The sequence below is a fragment of the Crocuta crocuta genome, unplaced genomic scaffold, assembly GCF_008692635.1.
Source record: "Crocuta crocuta isolate KB4526 unplaced genomic scaffold, BGI_CrCroc_1.0 scaffold795, whole genome shotgun sequence".
Lineage (NCBI taxonomy): Eukaryota > Metazoa > Chordata > Mammalia > Carnivora > Hyaenidae > Crocuta > Crocuta crocuta.
In genome coordinates, this window is record NW_027527825.1 from 460360 (window position 1) to 477857 (window position 17498).

At 39.4% G+C, this 17498-nt stretch overlaps 1 long non-coding RNA gene across 1 annotated transcript in view; it reads right to left on the reverse strand.

Moving 5' to 3' along the window:
* Positions 1-1347: 1347 nt before the first annotated feature.
* The window catches only part of LOC144243306 (uncharacterized), a 29723-nt gene continuing 13572 nt past the window's right edge, over positions 1348-17498 (reverse strand). The window contains exon 3 of the long non-coding RNA XR_013338601.1: positions 1348-1817. This is a non-coding gene — a long non-coding RNA (uncharacterized LOC144243306). The remainder of the gene's footprint in view (positions 1818-17498) is intronic.

Consider the following 17498-nt stretch of genomic DNA (forward strand, 5'->3'; position numbering starts at 1 on the left):
TACAGTTTGATCCCATCTCTTAGCTGAGCTTAGAGTCTGATTAAAAGGGGGAAGTTGTGAAAGAGAGAGAGAGAAAGGCCCTTTTGGGCCTTTGGAGTCAATTGCATTAATCTCTCCTCACCAAACTGAAACTTAATAACTAATCTAATTTCATTTTCAGCTTTTCTGAGGTTTGTGCATCTTAACCTGTCAGTCTGGAATTACCTGGTCAGCACTAGTGAAGTAATCTGCTTGATAGACCCCCCACTAGCCCCTAAAAGGTGACCTTGCCTGAAACAATCCACTCTTTACTAGTGACTTCCTCGTCCTGCCCCTTCTACCTGTAAGAGTCTTCCATTTTATAAAACTCCTTGGAGCTAGCTCCTTTTTTACTTGTCAGATGGGATGCTGCTCCATGTATGAATCATTGAGAAAAGCCAAGTAGATCTTTAAATTATTTGAATTTTGTTTTTTAAGAAGCTAAAGATGAAAGACACACCTGTTTGTGGGGAGGAGGGCCCCTTATGGAAGGTTGCCAGTAACACAGTCCACAAAGGTAAGGTTTGTTATGCAGATTTCAGTCCCTGCCTTCTCCACTGATAATAGTTTCTTGTGATCTGGAGTCATCCTTTTCTTCCAGTTAGGGGGTCTCTTACACATGGAGATTTCCTTTATACATGTAAATTTCCCGTGAAAAGGGTAACTCTACTATGTTTTCAGAGCTCCTCTGTGTCTGCAGTTTCTTGTAAATAATCAGCTCAAAATAATCTTTATGCCAAAGAGGAAGTATTTTAGGGTGGCAATTCTGCCTCTGCTACCTTCAATTCATAAATGGAATCACGTAATATGGATTGTGTGTGTGTGTGTGTGTGTGGCTTTTTCTGTTTATTGAGTTTGTAAGATTCATCTATGTTGTCCTGGGTAGCAATAGTTTGTTCTTTTACTTGCTGAGTAGTCTGCTACTCATAATATACCATTATGAGAATATTTCAACCATATCACTCTACTAGTGATGGACAATTGGTTTATTTCCAATTTTTATCTATTTTGAATAAAGCTGCTATATGCATTATTGTATAAGTCTTCTGGGGGACATATACACTCATTTCTCTAGGGTATATAGGTACATGCTCAGAGTTGAAACTGCTGGGTCATAGTTGTAGTTACAGGAAGAGCCACTGTGTTATTTTCCAAACCTATTATGCCAATTTACACTTCCACTCACAGGGCTCAGAGTTCCGTTTGTCCCAAATCCTCACCAACACATGGTATTTTTTTATTAAATGTAAATGCTATTGTTTATTTTTTCAGTCTTTCATTCCCTCTTAATAAAAAGTATTTATTGAGACCTTATAGTAGAGCAGGCATTACAATATAGTAGTATGGTTTGGTATCATATGGTATGGTATGTATGGTCTGGTGTGATATAGTATAGCTCTTAGATTTAAGAAGTGTGTGCTATGGATGAGACATTGTTTCTGCTGTCACAGACCTCATACTCAAGTTCGGGGCCCACAGGCTTGTGCAACACATACACATGTACAATATGGTCAGCCTTTTCAATGAAGAGGATTGTTATTTCATGTACCAGAGACGACATCCAGAGACGACAAAGCCTTCTTGATTGGTTGGTCTAGCAGCTTTGTGGTAGCACCAAGGTCTCAGTTTCTTCCTAGATCCCTACTCTGGTTTCTAAGGTGTCATCTTCTCTAAGACTGGTTCCCCTCATGGTTTGAAGATGGCTGTTGCAGGCATTGCAGTTCTGGGGCTCCTATTCAGTTCTGGTGCAACAGAGAGAGTTTATGTCTCAGCAGTCGGATCAGGTCCTGAGATCCATCCTGTGTTTGAAAGAGGGAAGGATTGTGTTTACTCTGGGAGTGGGGGTGGGGGAAGGAGGCAGGAAGAGAAGTAGCTACCTAAGTAAAATCTGGGTGCTATTAAGAAGGGAAAGATAGGAAGTGTATTGGGTAGGTAATCAACTGTGTCCATTATAAGCAAGAATTCTTGACTTCTGTGTTTCTGGACTTTGAGACACCACCTGGCCAGGTCCTCGACCAGCCCTAGGGATTCTGATTCAGTAGATCTATATTTTAGCACATCTCCCCTGCTGATTCTGGTAACAAACTACTTTTGAGAACCACAAGAGTGTATGACATTAGAAAAATTTTAAAACATTGTTAATGAATTCTTTTTCCTAATAGCAAGAGTGCATGTTCATAACATAAAATTTAGAAAATGCAGAAAAGATTTGAAAGGACTTTTCTCCCTTCACACAGAGAATATGTGTGTTTCCTAAATAGGGACCGTGTTTGTTAAGTGCAAGTATTGAGCACGAGCTTTGAAATATCTATTGTGTTTCTTTATGATGGATACTTTACATCTCATTAGAATTCTTCTACATCTTCAGAGCAATTTTGGGATCCTTGCCAGCAGCTAATGGTCCCGCCGTACTGTTAGCACATGGGGACAGAAGAGCTTTGTCATGTCATCACCAAGACTGGCTTTATGGAGAGAGTCATTAATCAAGGCAAGCAGGACACTTTGCAAATATCCAGCCCTGCAGAAGATGACCATATCAATTGAAGATACTTGTACCTGGGAGAATCTGGATGTGACTCAGCCTTCCCTGCAAGTGACTGGGCTTCAGCAATGACATCTCTTGAAGGACTTCCCTGTGGTTTAGGCTTTCTCTTTTTATTTGCCTTGTTGAAGGGAGGCTTCTGGTCCCACACTTGCAGGTTGAACTGCACACGTGACCTTTGGGCTGGAGGGACATTTGCCACTCCCAGCTCTGTGGACAACCCACCATTCTTGCTTTTCCAGGCCCATGTTCACATGCTGTTGGAAGGGAGTTTATTAAATTCAGGGAACAATTCACAGATGTGTTGGGTTTTCAAAGGAGCAGATAATGGTAACACAATATGTTTCAAAGCCCTACAACTTCAAAGCCTTCCAGGAAAGATTTCTGGAAGTCATTTTACAGTCATAGAGTAGATCTTCTTTTTTTTTAATCCATTTTGTTTGTGCCAGGGATTCTTTTGAGAATCCTAGGAAAGCTATGGATCCTTTGCCCAGCTATATATCTATATCTATATCTATATCTATATCTATATCTATATCTATATCTGTATCTATCCAATATCAATGTAATTTTTGGCCTATCTCTGGATAGGTTAATAGAGCCCAGGTTGAGAAATGTAATTCCTTGGATGGATATATAAAAAAGCGGACTCCTGCGTTAGGCTACCATAATTTATTTGCCTTCTCTATTACTTGTATGATCTTTGGCAAGCTACTTAATCTCTGTCCCTCAGTGTCACTGTCTATGAAATGGGGACAATAGGAGAAACTACTTTTTTTAAATGTTTGTTTATTTTTGAGAGAGTGCAAGCAGAGTAGGGGCAGAGAGGGGGACAGAGGATCCAAAGTGGGCTCTTCACTGACAGTAGCAAGCCCGATGTGGGGCTTGAACTCATGAACCGTGAGATCATGACTGCAGCTGAAGTAATACTTGTTCTCATTCACTGGTTTTGATGGCAGCAGGTGGGCTCAGAGGACCCAGACGGGGTCCCACAGGACCAGCCAAGAGAGTTACTGGCTGCATGTGAGCAGGATAGAAATCAAATGCGAGCCAGCAGGAGGTGAAAGCAGGGTTTATAGAAGATATAGAGAGAATGACAGAGTGTCTGGAAGACTCAGAAGGAAAAGAGAAAGTTTCATCTATATTTGGGGTCTGGAGCTTTTACTAAGGATGGTGGTCTAGTGTATGTGTCCTCTTGGGCATCCAGGAACCAGGTAGAACAAAGACAAGGGCCCAGGTATTATTCCTCAGAGCCAAGAGGTCTTGGCATCAAGATGTCTTGTGCTAGCGATCTGAAACACACATATGATGGCTTCATGCGGTCATTCTCAGCTAGTCCTTTCTGAGATGTGATCTGTTCTAAAGAAATCATTAACTCCTTGTCCGTTACGAGAAGGACATCCACTATTTGCATTACAAGGCATGTGTATAGTGGGGTGGGAACAGAACAGAACAACAGAACAGAAGCAGGAAAAAGAGCAAGAACAGAAGCAGGAAAGAGCAAAAAGCAGATTTTTATGGAGTCCTTCAGTTTCTCTGTCTCAGTTTCAATGAAGTTGTTGCAGTTTCTGTCCACTAAATCACCTAGCATCCTCTTTAGATGAAGTTTGGTTTATCTGCTATGTGATGGGGGACCATGGAAGGGTTTGAGATGAGGGGGGTGGTTTGTTCAGATTTTTAGTCTCTCATTTCCTTTGCATCTGGTGTGCAGACAGTGCACAAAATGGAAACAGGGAGGCCACCTCTGTTAGAGGAGAGCCCTAATCCAGGAAGATACTTTGGGCACACACCAGGGGATGATGAGGGGACATGAGCAAGAATGTTAAAGAAAGAGCTGCATCACTGACTGATACAGAAGGCGAAGGAGAGAAAGGTGTAGAGGACTATTGCAGTTTCCATCTTGGGTGAGTGTATGGTTTAGTACCATTTAGTACCATTTGTCCAGAAAACCACAGGGTCCTAGCTTTCATTCTGATTTAGAATACTAATAACAAGAACTTTGGTTTTTAATGCCAGAATTTCCGGGATCCTTAGATAGTAACTTAGAGATGCCTAGAGGGGACCGGACATATAAAAGGGTTGGGGTGGGTTTATGTGTGGGAGTTATTGACATAAGACAGCACTTGAAGCCTTTGAGAACTTGGAACAAGAGAATAGGAACAAGAGGAGAGGCCAGAAACACATCAGCATTTATTGGGCAAAGCAGAGCAATTGGTAAAAGAAGCTGAAATGAACCAGAAGAAAGGAGGGAAACTATGATTTAGGTCACAGACTCCAAAAAAAGGAAGACAGGAAGGAAACATGCAGTAAAATCACATGACCTAAAGGTCACGTGAGCTCAGAACCAGGTTGCACTGGATATTTGGTTTTGTTAGCATGTTGGGGAAACCTCATCATTGTGAGCTAATGATAGAGAGGAGTTTGGGAAAATCATGGATGCAGATGATATTCCTGGGCTTTGGATTCACAAAGCAAGGTGGGGTGGTGTTCAGAGGAGAATTTGGGGGAGGGGATTGTGCAGGGATGAGGAATATATTAATGGGTAAAATCTTGGATTTTTCCTGATGATATAACCTACAATTAATGAGGCTGGGTGCTCTGTTCCCTGCTCAAAGGACTTCCAGTATAAACACTGACTTTGTAGTAGTAGTAGTAGCCTGCTACGGTGTTGACTGCTTCTCCTGCATCCATTTCTCAGAGATATATGAACACTGCCCCCTGGAGTTGTGCAAAGCAGCCACTGTGGCCATGACTCGTAATTAGCTTTAAGTCCATCTTGTCCCACTCTTCTGGCCACAGGGATGGTTAGGGGGTGGGCACATGTCCCAAGTCAGGCTAATCAGAGCTAAAGGCACCTGGAGTTATTTAAACTCTCAGGGCTGTGACCTAATTATTTCCAGGTTTGTACCAGGAAACTTATATCCTAAATGCTATTTACAGTCATTTTGTGACCACAGAAGCAGAAAACCCCTCGAGGAGCTGGAGAACAGAAGGAGAGCAAGCAGGTCTTGCTGACATTGAGCCCACACATCCACCCTCCCCCTGCCTCCAGACATTGGGTAAGTACCTTCCTTCCATTGTTTAGGCTGTCAGAACTGGGTTGTTTCTTACATGGAACTAAGACATTTTGTCCAGTGCACCCTTCCATTTCTTTGAACACAATTTTAAAAATACAAATTAAAATATCCACTTCCTATTTTGTTTACTCAGCAGTGTACAAAGATATTTCACATCCATGGTCTCATCTAATCCTGACAAGTACTGCACATTTTATAATTGAAGGTCTTTAGTGAGAACTGGAATTCACACCCCTGACTCCTATTCATTACATCACCATGTAAATCCCTTTTAAATATAGTCAGCTGACTATACAATTAATAGTTTCTTATTTCTCGGCTAGTTCTGCCTCTGTGGTGGGTTTATATTTTTATGTGTTATGCTAAATCACTGAAGCCCTTTACAAAGGCTGTGGCCTTTGGTGAATAATCCATGGCTTAGTATGAAAAGGCATAAAATATTAATGCGTTAGTAGAAAACACAAAGCTTCTTTAAATGCTTTTACCCAAACAAGCTCAGATGGGTTACAGCCTAGAGTCCTGAAGGAACTCACAGGTTTTATCTCACATTTTAAAATTATTGTTACAATCATTTTCTTTACTTTTGAAAATGTTTGGAGAATGGGAGAGGCACAAGAAAGGAAAAGCTGGGGGAAATATGACCTGGTATTCAAAAGGGAGATACAAGGAATCTTAATGGCTGAAATAAAAAACCTGAAACAATTCTAGAGGATAACCAAGAAGTGCTCAGTGTGTGGGAACTTGACAAAAAATTTGACGATGACTGGTGTAAGTTCTGTCAAGCTAACTTGGTCACTGATAATAAGTCAGTCATATCAATATCAATAACTTCTTCGCTGTATGGTGATTGTTCTTTTATTACTATTAAATTTTTTTCAACGTTTATTTCTTTTTGAGAGACAGAGCACGAGCAGGGGAGAGGCAGAAAGAGAGGGAGACACAGAATCCAAATCAGCCTCCAGGCTCTGAGCTGTCCCCACAGAGCCTGACACAGGGCTCAAACTCACAAACCATGAAATGATGACATGAACTGAGCCAACCAGGTGCTCCTACTGTTCTTTTTAAAATTGAAGTGTAGGTGACATGCAATATTATATTAGTTTCAGATGAACAACACCTTGATTCAACATTTATATACATTATGAAGTCATGGTTATTAGTTTAATAGCTCAAAGGCATTTCATATTTTTCTGTGATTTCAACAAAACTTTTGACAGTCTCCTCCGAGGGCTTTTTCAGTTCAGATGATTATAAGATGAGAGGGTTCAATAGATTGAAATGTAATTTTAGAACCTACCTAATACATGATTGTGCATGTGCGCGTATGTCTCCACTGCCCAGAAAGGCGTTTGATTATACACTTCAACTGATGGTATGCTATTCACTCTACTCTGTGCAAGACCCTTCTTTTGTTTTATTTGATTTCATTGATTATATCCCTTTTACCCCAACTCCATTTCACCCCTTAGACACATAATAAATGACTTTCTTATCCTTCTTCGTCTGTTTATTTAGATATCTGTTTAGTTTTGAAAATGTATGGTATTGTGTGTGTTTATTTAAATTCATATGAGTTTTGGGACACCTGGGTGGCTTAGTCAGTTAAGCGTCAGACTCTTGATTTCAGCTCCGGTCATGATTTCATGGTTCATGAGATTGAGCCCTGTGTCAGGCTCTGTGCTGTCAATGAGGAGCCTGCTTGGGATTCTTTCTGCACTTGCACTTGAGTTTTTTTCTCTCTCTCTCAAAATAAGTAGATAAACATGTTAAAAAATAAATTTATGAGTGTAACCAAGATATAAAATTCTTTCCCTTTTCCTCCATTAAGTGTTATGTTTTTAAGAATTATTTATGTGCACCTGGTAAATCTACCTTATTGCTCCTGACTGTTACAGTTTTCATAGCATTCTATCACATACATTTGTTGCCTTTTTACTTGTTCTTCTAGAGATGAATCTTGCTTTCACATGTTGAAATGTTGAAATAAGCATCCCTGCACATGTCTCTGTATGGATTTGCATGAAAGGTTCTCCTGAGTATATACCTCAAATGAATGACACCAAATTGTTCATCACCTTGTCTGGACTAGGTAACCTTTCTGCATTTGATAGTAGCCAGCTTTCTATTATTGCTAATACTAGACAATTCAATACAAACGGAATCTTATTATTAGTTTTTAGCATTTCTCTGATTAATAGTGAGACTGAATGAAGAGACTGAATCTCTTCATTTTTCTTTAAGCCATTTGTGTGTCCCAGTTTTTGAACTTCTGGATCACTGTTAGGGACCAAACGCTTCTGTCGCCCAAGAATACGCGTGTTGAAATCCAATCCCCTGTGTGATGGTATTTGGAGGTGGAGACTTTGGGAGATAATTAGGTCATAATGGTTCACAGCCCCCACAAATGGGATTAGTGACCTTACAAGAGGTCAGCGAGCTAGCCTGTTCTCTTTCCACCCCGTGAAGACATAAACCAGAGGAGGATTATATCTTTGTACCAGATCCCAACCATGCTGGCATTCTGATCTCGGACTTTCAGTCTCCAGAACCAAGAGAAAGAAATTTCTGTTGTTTATGAGCCAACCCCATCTACAGCACTTTGTTATAGCAGCCCGAACAAAGACACATATCTGTAGCCCATTTTTCTTTCCTTTCTTTGCTGATTTAAAAAAATTCCTTAGTCGTTCTAGATATTAATCTCTCTTGTGCATTATGGATGACTCTGATATCTCCTCAGTCTGTCACTTGTCTGACAACTTTGTGTCCTTTGCTAGAGAAACTTCTCTAATTTTGGGGGACCAAATCAATTTTCCCTCTAACACTTTGTATTTTTTGGATTATGTATGAGAAATCCTTTCCCACCCCAAGTTCTCAGAGATATTTTCATACATTTTCTATTCTTACATTTATGGTTTTACCTTTTTTTAAAATTCTTTTGTAATGTTTATTTTTTGAGAGAGTGAGAGAGAGACAGAGGGGCAGAGAGAGAGGGAGACACAGAATCCAAAGCAGGCTCCAGGCTCTGAGTTGTTGGCACAGAGCCTGATGTGGGGCTCAAACTCATGAACCATGAGATCGTGACCTGAGCTGAAGTTGGTGGCTTAAAGGACTGAGCCACCCAGGCTCCCCTTACCTTTTTCAATTTAGATCTCTAATATGCTTGGAGTTTTGTGTATGTTGTGATATGGGTTTCAACTTCATTTTTCTCCAACTGATGAGCCCATTTTCTTAAGTACGTTTGCCAAATAATCCAAACATTTCCTAATTTGAGATGCCAACTCTGTTGTATACACACACACACACACACACACACACCTGAAAATCTACATATTCATCTTTGGTCCCATTTGGGGGGCTCATATATTTTACTGATCTGTGTTTCTCTTCTTGAGGTGCCAACGCATCTTACTTGATAATAATGTGCTTTTGGGCTATATCTTGCTTGCTGTTGGAGTAAGTCAGCCTTCTTTGCATTTATTTGTAAAAGTTGTCTCAGCTTTTTCTAGAAATTTCTTTTAATAAAATTTAAAATTCAGTTTGTCAAACTTTTTCAAAAGTACTACTGAGTGCTAAAATTAACTCAAAATGAACCATAAAAATCAAATTAAGAGCTAAAATAAAAATAAAAAAAATTTGTGCATCAAAGACACCAATAGGAAAATTAATAGATAAGCTTCAGACTGGGAGATAATATTCACAAGATAGAAACCTGACAAAGGATTTGTATTTAGGGTATATAATGTACGCCTAAAATTGAATAACAAAATGCAAACAATCTTTAAAATGGGCAAAAATTTGAATAGATGCATCACAAAAGAAAATATTGAATTTCCAATAAGCACATGGAAAAATGTTCAACATAATTATTTACCAGAGAAATGTAAAAACCACACTGAAATACCATTACACACCCACTGGAATGGCTAAAATTAAAATAATTGACCATAACAAATGTTGGCAAGGACATGGAATAACCACAAATTGTTGGTGGGAGGGTAAAATCACCGTTTTAGACAAGATCTGAGAATTTCTTACCAAACTAAACTCTTAACTAAACATAACTTTATGGCACAAAAATTTCCCTCCATGGTATTTGTCCAAGAGAAATGAAACATGTTCACACAAGATTTATAGAAGAATGCTCAGTTTGGGACATAATGACCCCAAATTGGAAACAGCCCCCATAAATAAGAGAATGGATAAGCAAACTGTGGTGGTATTCAACATTAAAAAAGAATAGACTACTGATACAGGCAACAACATGGATGATTCTGAGAATAAAGGAATGTATGTTGCATGCTTCTATTTATATAAATTTCTAGAACAGGCAAAATTTTTTTGTGTGTGTGGGACAAAACTAAGAAAAGTTGTTGACTGTGGTGGGGAGCCAGGTATTGACCAAGAAGGGTGGTACTTTATATCTTGATAAGGGTCTGGTTACAGATATGTATATATTTGTAAATCAGTGCATGTGCATTTAAGATTTGTGCATTCGTTGCATGCATGAAATGTAATCACGTGCATTTTACCCTAAAATGAAAAGATCTAGAAAGAAATATTAGACTTTAGTTCATGATGCACACTTGAACATATCAAGGGGGTAAGTACGCTGATGTTTGCAATAACTAAGATGCGTTGATGAATAGGGATAGATGGATAGATGTGTGTTAAAGCAATTCTAATGGAATGTTGCTATTAGAATCTAGGTGGTGAGAATATGTGGGCTTACTGTAAAATTTTTTCAACTTGGCAGTTCTAATAATTTGGTCATTATATTAGCGTTCTCTAGAGAAACAGAACCAATAGGAGATTAGGAAATATAGAATGAAATTTCCTTGTAAGGAATTGGCTCAGATGATTGCAGAGGCTCAAACATCCTAAAATCTGCTGTCTACAGCCGGAGACTAAGGAAAGCCAGTGGTACAGTTCTCGTCTAAGCCTGAAGGCCTTAGAACAATGAATGCTGATAAAGTAATTTCTATTCCAAGGGCAGGAGAAGACCAAGGTCTCAGTGCAGTCAGGCAGAGGAAAAAATGGAGAGAGAAACCAACTTTTCCTTCACCTTCTTGTTCCACTTGGGCTCTGTAGGAGTTGGATGATGCCCACCCACACAGAGGGCAATTTGCTTTACTCATTCCACCAGTTCACATGCTAACCTCTTCCAGAAACATCTTTCCAGACACACCCAGAAATAATGTGTAACTAGATATCTGGGCATTCTGTGGCACAATCAAGTTGACATGTAAAATTAACCATCACACTTACTCTCTAGATTTTTTCTGTGTCATTTTCGAACAATGACTACTTGTTTCCTTCCTTCCCAATCTTCTAGCACCTCTAATAGTGTGTTGAACCATAATGATGATAACATATGTGATGGACTAGCTTGCTAAACATCTTTCCAACCTCATTTTGGTGTGTTGAATGGAGGAGGGTGAAAGGAATGAAGCATTCATTTTTCTGGTGTGGATTGTAGACAGATTGCATGGTCCTGGAGACAGCATTGTTGCAGAAGCTTCCTGGCTCAATAGGCAGCTTCCAAATAATGTTTATCTCCCATTTTATTTATTTATTTAAAATTTTAATGTTTATTTATTTCTTTTTTTTATTAAAAATTTTTTTTTAATGTTTTATTTATTTCTAGGAGAGAGAGAGAGAGATAGCGTGAGCAGGGGAGGGTCAGAGAGAGGGAGTGACAGACTCTGAAACAGGCTCCAGGCTCTGAGCTGGCAGTCAGCACAGAGCCCGACCCGGGGCTCAAACCCACGAACCGCGAGATCATGACCTAAGCGAAGGTCGGACGCTTAACCAACTAAGCCACCCAGGCACCCCTATTTATTTCTTTTTGAGAGAGAGAGATTGTGAGCAGGGGAGGGGCAGGGGAGGGAGGTGGGGTAGAGAGAGAACCCACAGCAGGCTGTAGACTGTCAGCAGAGGGCCGTACCATGAGGTTCAAACCCACAAGCCATGAGATCATGACCTGAGCTGAAGTCAGGCACTTAAGCAACTGAGCCACCAAGGTTTCCCTTATCTCTCCTTTTAAATAAAAAAATTCTTATCTAAAATTTGATATTCATATCATAAAAAATGTATAGCATATATGTAAGTTATAATGCATAATGATAAATTGAATATCTGTAGTATACCCACAACCCAACTTAAGAATTAGAATATAGAGGGGCGCCTGGGTGGCTTAGCCAGTTAAGCGTCCGACTTTCACTTAGGTCATGATCTCGCGGTTCGTGGGTTCGAGCCCCGCGTCGGGCTCTGTGCTGACTGCCAGCTCAGAGCCTGGAGCCTATTTCAGAGTCTGTATCTTCCTCTCTCTCTGACCTTCCCCTGCTCACGCTGTCTCTCTCTCTCTCTCTCTCCTAGAAATAAATAAAAAATAAAAAAATTAAAAAAAGAATTAGAATATAGAGTCTGCCTGTATGTACTTTCATGTCCCCTCACTCTGTCACATCACCCACCTCAGAGGTAACCACTCTCTTGACTTTTGTTGATAAAACCCTTCATTCTTTAGATACTCTTATCACAGTTGGGTATGAGCTGTCTGCTTGTCTGTTTCCAGTTCTTACTTTTTCTCTCTCAATACTATGTTTCTAAGATTCATTCCAAGTTACTTAGAGCTATAGTTCATTCAATTGGTAATGCTATAAAATATTCACTGTTGTGAATATTCCGAAATTTATTTATAGACATTTCTAACTATTGTCTTCTGTGCTACAAACTTGTTATGAACATTCTAGTAACTGTACATTTTTGCAAGCATTTCCCTAGGGTGTACTGAAGCAAGGAATACCTGTCTTTAGATACATGAATGCTCAAATTTATAAGAGAGGGCCAAGTTGCTTGCCAACAGTTGCTCTAACAATTTACTCTCCCATTAGAAGTACAGAAAATTTTTCATCAACTCATATCCCTCAGGGCACAGTATTATCAGAGTTCTGATTTTTTGCTTATCTAGTCTATTTAATATGATACCTTCTTATGATCTTAATTTGTATTTCCTTTATTGGTAATATAGTAGGTCATTTCTTCTTGTGTTTATTTGCTATTTGTAGTTCTTTTCTGTGTGAAACACCAGTTCATGTCTTTTGTGCATTTTAAATTTTTTTGTCTATTTTTTAATTGATTTGGACAATTCTTCTATATTCTATATATTAATCCTTTGTTATATGTGTTTTGAAATGGTTTTCCCCTATTTTATGATGTATTTATGCACTTTATTGTGTCTTTTGATGAACAGATATTAATATTAATGTAGGATTCATCAATCCTATTATGTTTAGTGATTTTCGTAATTTGTTTAAGAAGTTCTTCTCTACCCTTGGGTGATAAAGATACCCTATGAATAAAATGGGCTGGACATTTTCATGCTCTTTTTGAGTTTTGAATCAAAGTTATTCTCCCTAAGTGGGTAGGCTGGGAAAAATATTTATGTTTTATTCTCTGGAAGAGTTTGTATATTTTGGAATGATTTTTTTTTTTGAAAATTTGATAGAATCTTCCTGAAAATAAGATCTTGCCTGTGGGAAGATCTTTAATTACTGTTTCTATTTCCTTAATGGTTTTTGACTGGGCAGGCTCTTTTTCTTCTTGAATCAATACTGTAAAATTATACGTTTCTAGGAAGTTGTCCATTTTATCTGTTGTCAAGTTCATTAGCATAAAGACTGCTCATAATGTTCTATTCTTTTTAATCTGGTGAATCTGCTTATATGTCTATCTTTTCATTCTTATTGTTTATTTTCGTCCCTCCCCCTTTCCCCTGGTGCTTAATGTCACTAGGCTTTCTTCCACCTCAAAAGCCTTAACAAAGAACCCACCTTCAGCTTTTGATCCTGATCTTTAGTCTGTTCTTGTTTTATCTTCATCTTCCTTTTAGTTTTTGGATATTTTGTTGTTGTTGTTGTTTTCTAAATTCGTAAATTGATTGTCTAGCAAATTATCTTCCAGGCTTTTCCCTCACTGTAAGCATTTAGAATTATGCATTTCCTCTCAAGTATCAGTTTTGTTCTAGCCCACAAGTATTGAGAGGTAGTATTTGCCTTGTAATTTAGCTATAAGTATTTTTAAAATTTCCACTGCAACTGGGTGGCTCAGCTGGTTAAGCATCTAATTTCAGCTCAGGTCATGATCTCGCGGTTTGTGGGTTTGAGCCCCATGTCAGAGCCTGGAGCCTGCTTTGGATTCTGTGTCTCCTCTTCTCTCTGCTCCTCTCCTGCTCATGCTCTGTCTCTCTCTCTGTGTCTCAATAATAAATAAATGTTAAAAAAAACTTTTAAAATTTCCATTATGATTTTGTTATCTTCTGCATTTATATTTGATTTCTATTTCATAAACTTCTGCTCTTTTCTTCATTCTTTTCTTCCTTTATTTGGAGTTATTCAGGATTTTCTTTCTAAGTTCTCACACTGACAATTAGGCCCATAACTTTCACTCTCTACTTCTATTATAAGCATTCAAAGCTATATATTTCTCTCTAAATACCACTTTTGCAGTTTCCCATAAATTCTATCCAGGATTTCTTAACATTCCAAATTCTCACTGTATGAATTCTTGCTATGTGAATACAATAAGCAGATACTTTATATGTATATTTTAAGATAGATCTGGAGATCTTCATGTTTCTTCCTCTGCAAAAAGGAGTTTGTACCAGTTAAGTTTCTTTCAGTTCCAAAAGACAAGAAACTCAACCCCAATTTATTTCACAAAAAGGGATTATGTTTGCTAATGAAATTAAAAAGGCCAGGGATACGTATATTGTAAGGTGTCTTCAGGATGGCCTAACCAAGGTAAAGAAAGTCTCCAGGTTCTACTTTATGTTCTCATTTCTTGGCTGTGATCCTTCTTTGTTGTCTGTGATCCCAAGCAGACTTCCTCTAGGAAGATCACCCTAGTAGCTCCAGTCTAAGTAAAAGAGCCAACCTGCAACATCACAGTGACAAACATGAGGATGAAAACCACAAAATAAGGACATTCAAAAAGAAAGCAGCATAGACACCTAAATGTTTCATGAGACTGCTAGATCACTATGCTTCTTGGTGATTTTAAATACTCACTTTTAAAAAAAAATTTTTTTAACGATTTATTTATTTCTGAGAGAGAGTGTGAGCAGGGGAGGGTCAGAGAGAGAGGGAGACACAGAATCTGAAACAGGCTCCAGGCTCTGAGCTAGCTTTCAGCACAGAGCCCGACATGGGGCTCAAACCCATGAACCATGAGATCATGACCTGAGCTGAAGTCAGACGCTTACCTGACAGAGCCACCCATGTGCCCCCTCACTTTTTTTTTTTTTTTGAGAGAGAGAGAAAGCATGAGCGGGGGAAGGGCAGAGAGAGGAGAGAGTGAATACCTAGTAGGCTCCTGTGCTGTCAGTGCAGAGCCCCACATGGGGCTCAGTCTCATGAACCGTGAGATCATGACCAGAAATCCATGGAAACCAAGAGTCGGTGGCTTAACCAACTGAACCATGCAAGTGCCGAAAATGCTCATTTCCTATAGTTACTACATGTAAGATTTTCTATTACTTACTGCCAAATATAGTCCTAACTGAAAGCATTTGAAAAAGCACAAAATATGGAGACTGAGTCAAGCAAACTGTCTGAGTCACGGCTCCATGGATCAGCTTGGAGGGTATAGACCAGGCTTATCAAACCATACCGAATGGGTGCTATAGACATCTCATTTTTAAGAATTCCAGAAGGTCAGATATTTTTTCCTGAAATCAGGTAGCTGCCTGGGAAAGGAAAACAAGGATTTAGGATGTAATTGATGAACGCTGTTTAGAACTTCCTCCCTGATGAAGTGGCTGTGTCCCACTGGAGCCCTGTGTGAGTGAGCATAAATGGGATTGGGGAAAATCAATGGCTAATTCTGTTTGGCTGGCCTCTAGGTCCTTTCAATTGTGGTCCATAAGGCACAGAGAAGACAGCCTAAGGAAAATTCGGGGTGGCCACAGCTTCCAGTTTCCCGCCCTACATCTAATTAACAACTCTGCAGTTCATAGGAATGAGAAATTCTATACTGATCACACAGCTGTAATTGAGTACTTCACTGTCTTTTCTGTGCCAAAAATGGCTATGTTCATCTCGTCAAGTGGAATAAGATGATTACCTTGCACTGTTGTTGCATAATAGTTATGCCATCAATAAAACATGATTTCACATCTTTCAAGGGGAGCTAAAGCACTAACATTTATTTCAAAATGAATGGGTGGTACTTATAAAGCTTTTCGATATAAAATTCTGTAAGCCATTTAAATGATAAGAGTGGCATTTCTAAATTTACCTTTTGATAAGTTATAGCTAACATAAGGCTGAGACAAATAATAGCTTAGTTAAAAGGAGCAGAAAAAATATTGAACCAGGAATCTTCCCCCTCCTTGCTGACATCGATTGTGAAATGGGTGCAACTTCTTACCTCTTCCAGTCTCCATGCCTTTTGTCTAGTACAAGGTGACATTATCACCTCTCCCAGCAGGGTGGAGTCTGGAGCTGCCTACAGGTACTGTTAAATATAGCCCCCCAAATTCTTTGACATTCCTTTCACTGAGAGATTGACCTAGGCTCTCTGCCTTGAATCTGAGTGGTAACTTCTTTTTTTTTTTTAATTTTTTAATCTAATGTTCATTTATTTTTGAGAGAGAGAGAGAGAGAGAGAGAGAGAGAGAGAGAGAGAGACAGGATGTGAACAGAGAAGGGGCAGATAGAGAGGGAGACACAGAATCCTAAGCAGGCTCCAGGCTCTGAGTTGTCAGCACAGAGCCCCATGCAGGGCTCAAACCCATGAACCATGAGATCATGACCTGAGCTGAAGCTGGACGCTTAATGGAGTCATCCAGGCATCCTATGAATCTGAGTGGTAGCTTCTTGAAATACGGAACAATGTTTAAGTCATGCTGTGCCAGTTTCTGGAACAAACCTCAAGAAACTAGCAGTTTCCTATTTCTTGGGATGCTTGCTCTTGGGACCTGGCCACCATGTTGTAAGGGAGCTAGTCTGCCCTCTAAGAGTCTCATAGGGGGAGGAATTGCCAGCCATATGACTTAGCCATCTTGGACGTGGACCCTCCAGCCCTCGTCAAGCTGGCCGGTTGACATCTGATAGAGCAGACATGAATTGCCCCACTGAGCTCTGGCCAAATGGCAGATATGTGAGAAAAATAAATGATTGTTTTAAGCTACTAAGTTTTGAGGTGGTTTTTTAAATAGAAATAGATAGCTGGAATATTGCCTTTGAAGCTGAGGTGCCTGTGTGTTCTGCTTTGGCAAATAAAATGTAGAGGAAGCAACATGCTAGTTCAGACCGTACACCTATACTTAAAAGGTGTTGGGAACTTCTCATCCATCTTGGCACTTGACCTTTGGAACCTCTTGGAGGAAGAGAGACATGACCAGCTGCTGTTGCCCCCAGCCAGCAGCCACCCTACCTCCAGCAATGTGAGACCATCACATTGCTGTAAACCAGTCAGCCTCTCATTAACTGACCACAGATGCATGAGCAAGCCAGTCAAGAGTCACCAATCCTGGCCCAGACTAGAACATGCTAAATGTTTCTCTTACTATAATAATCTTGGCCTTTATCAAGAATGGGATGCAGTAGATCATCCCAGTGGGCCCTTCTCTATATATAACAACTTGGGAATAAACTCCATCCATGATACGTGTCTCTTAGGGACTGATATTAGGATACCATCAAGAGTAGATGACAGGTAAGGAAAAAGGATATTTGGGGATTGCAAATTGAAGTAATAACTGAAAGTAACTATTAATATGAGAATGAATTTTAAAAATGGAACACACAGTCAATGGAATGCAATATAGCGCTGAAAATTAATGAACTAAACCTACGTGTATT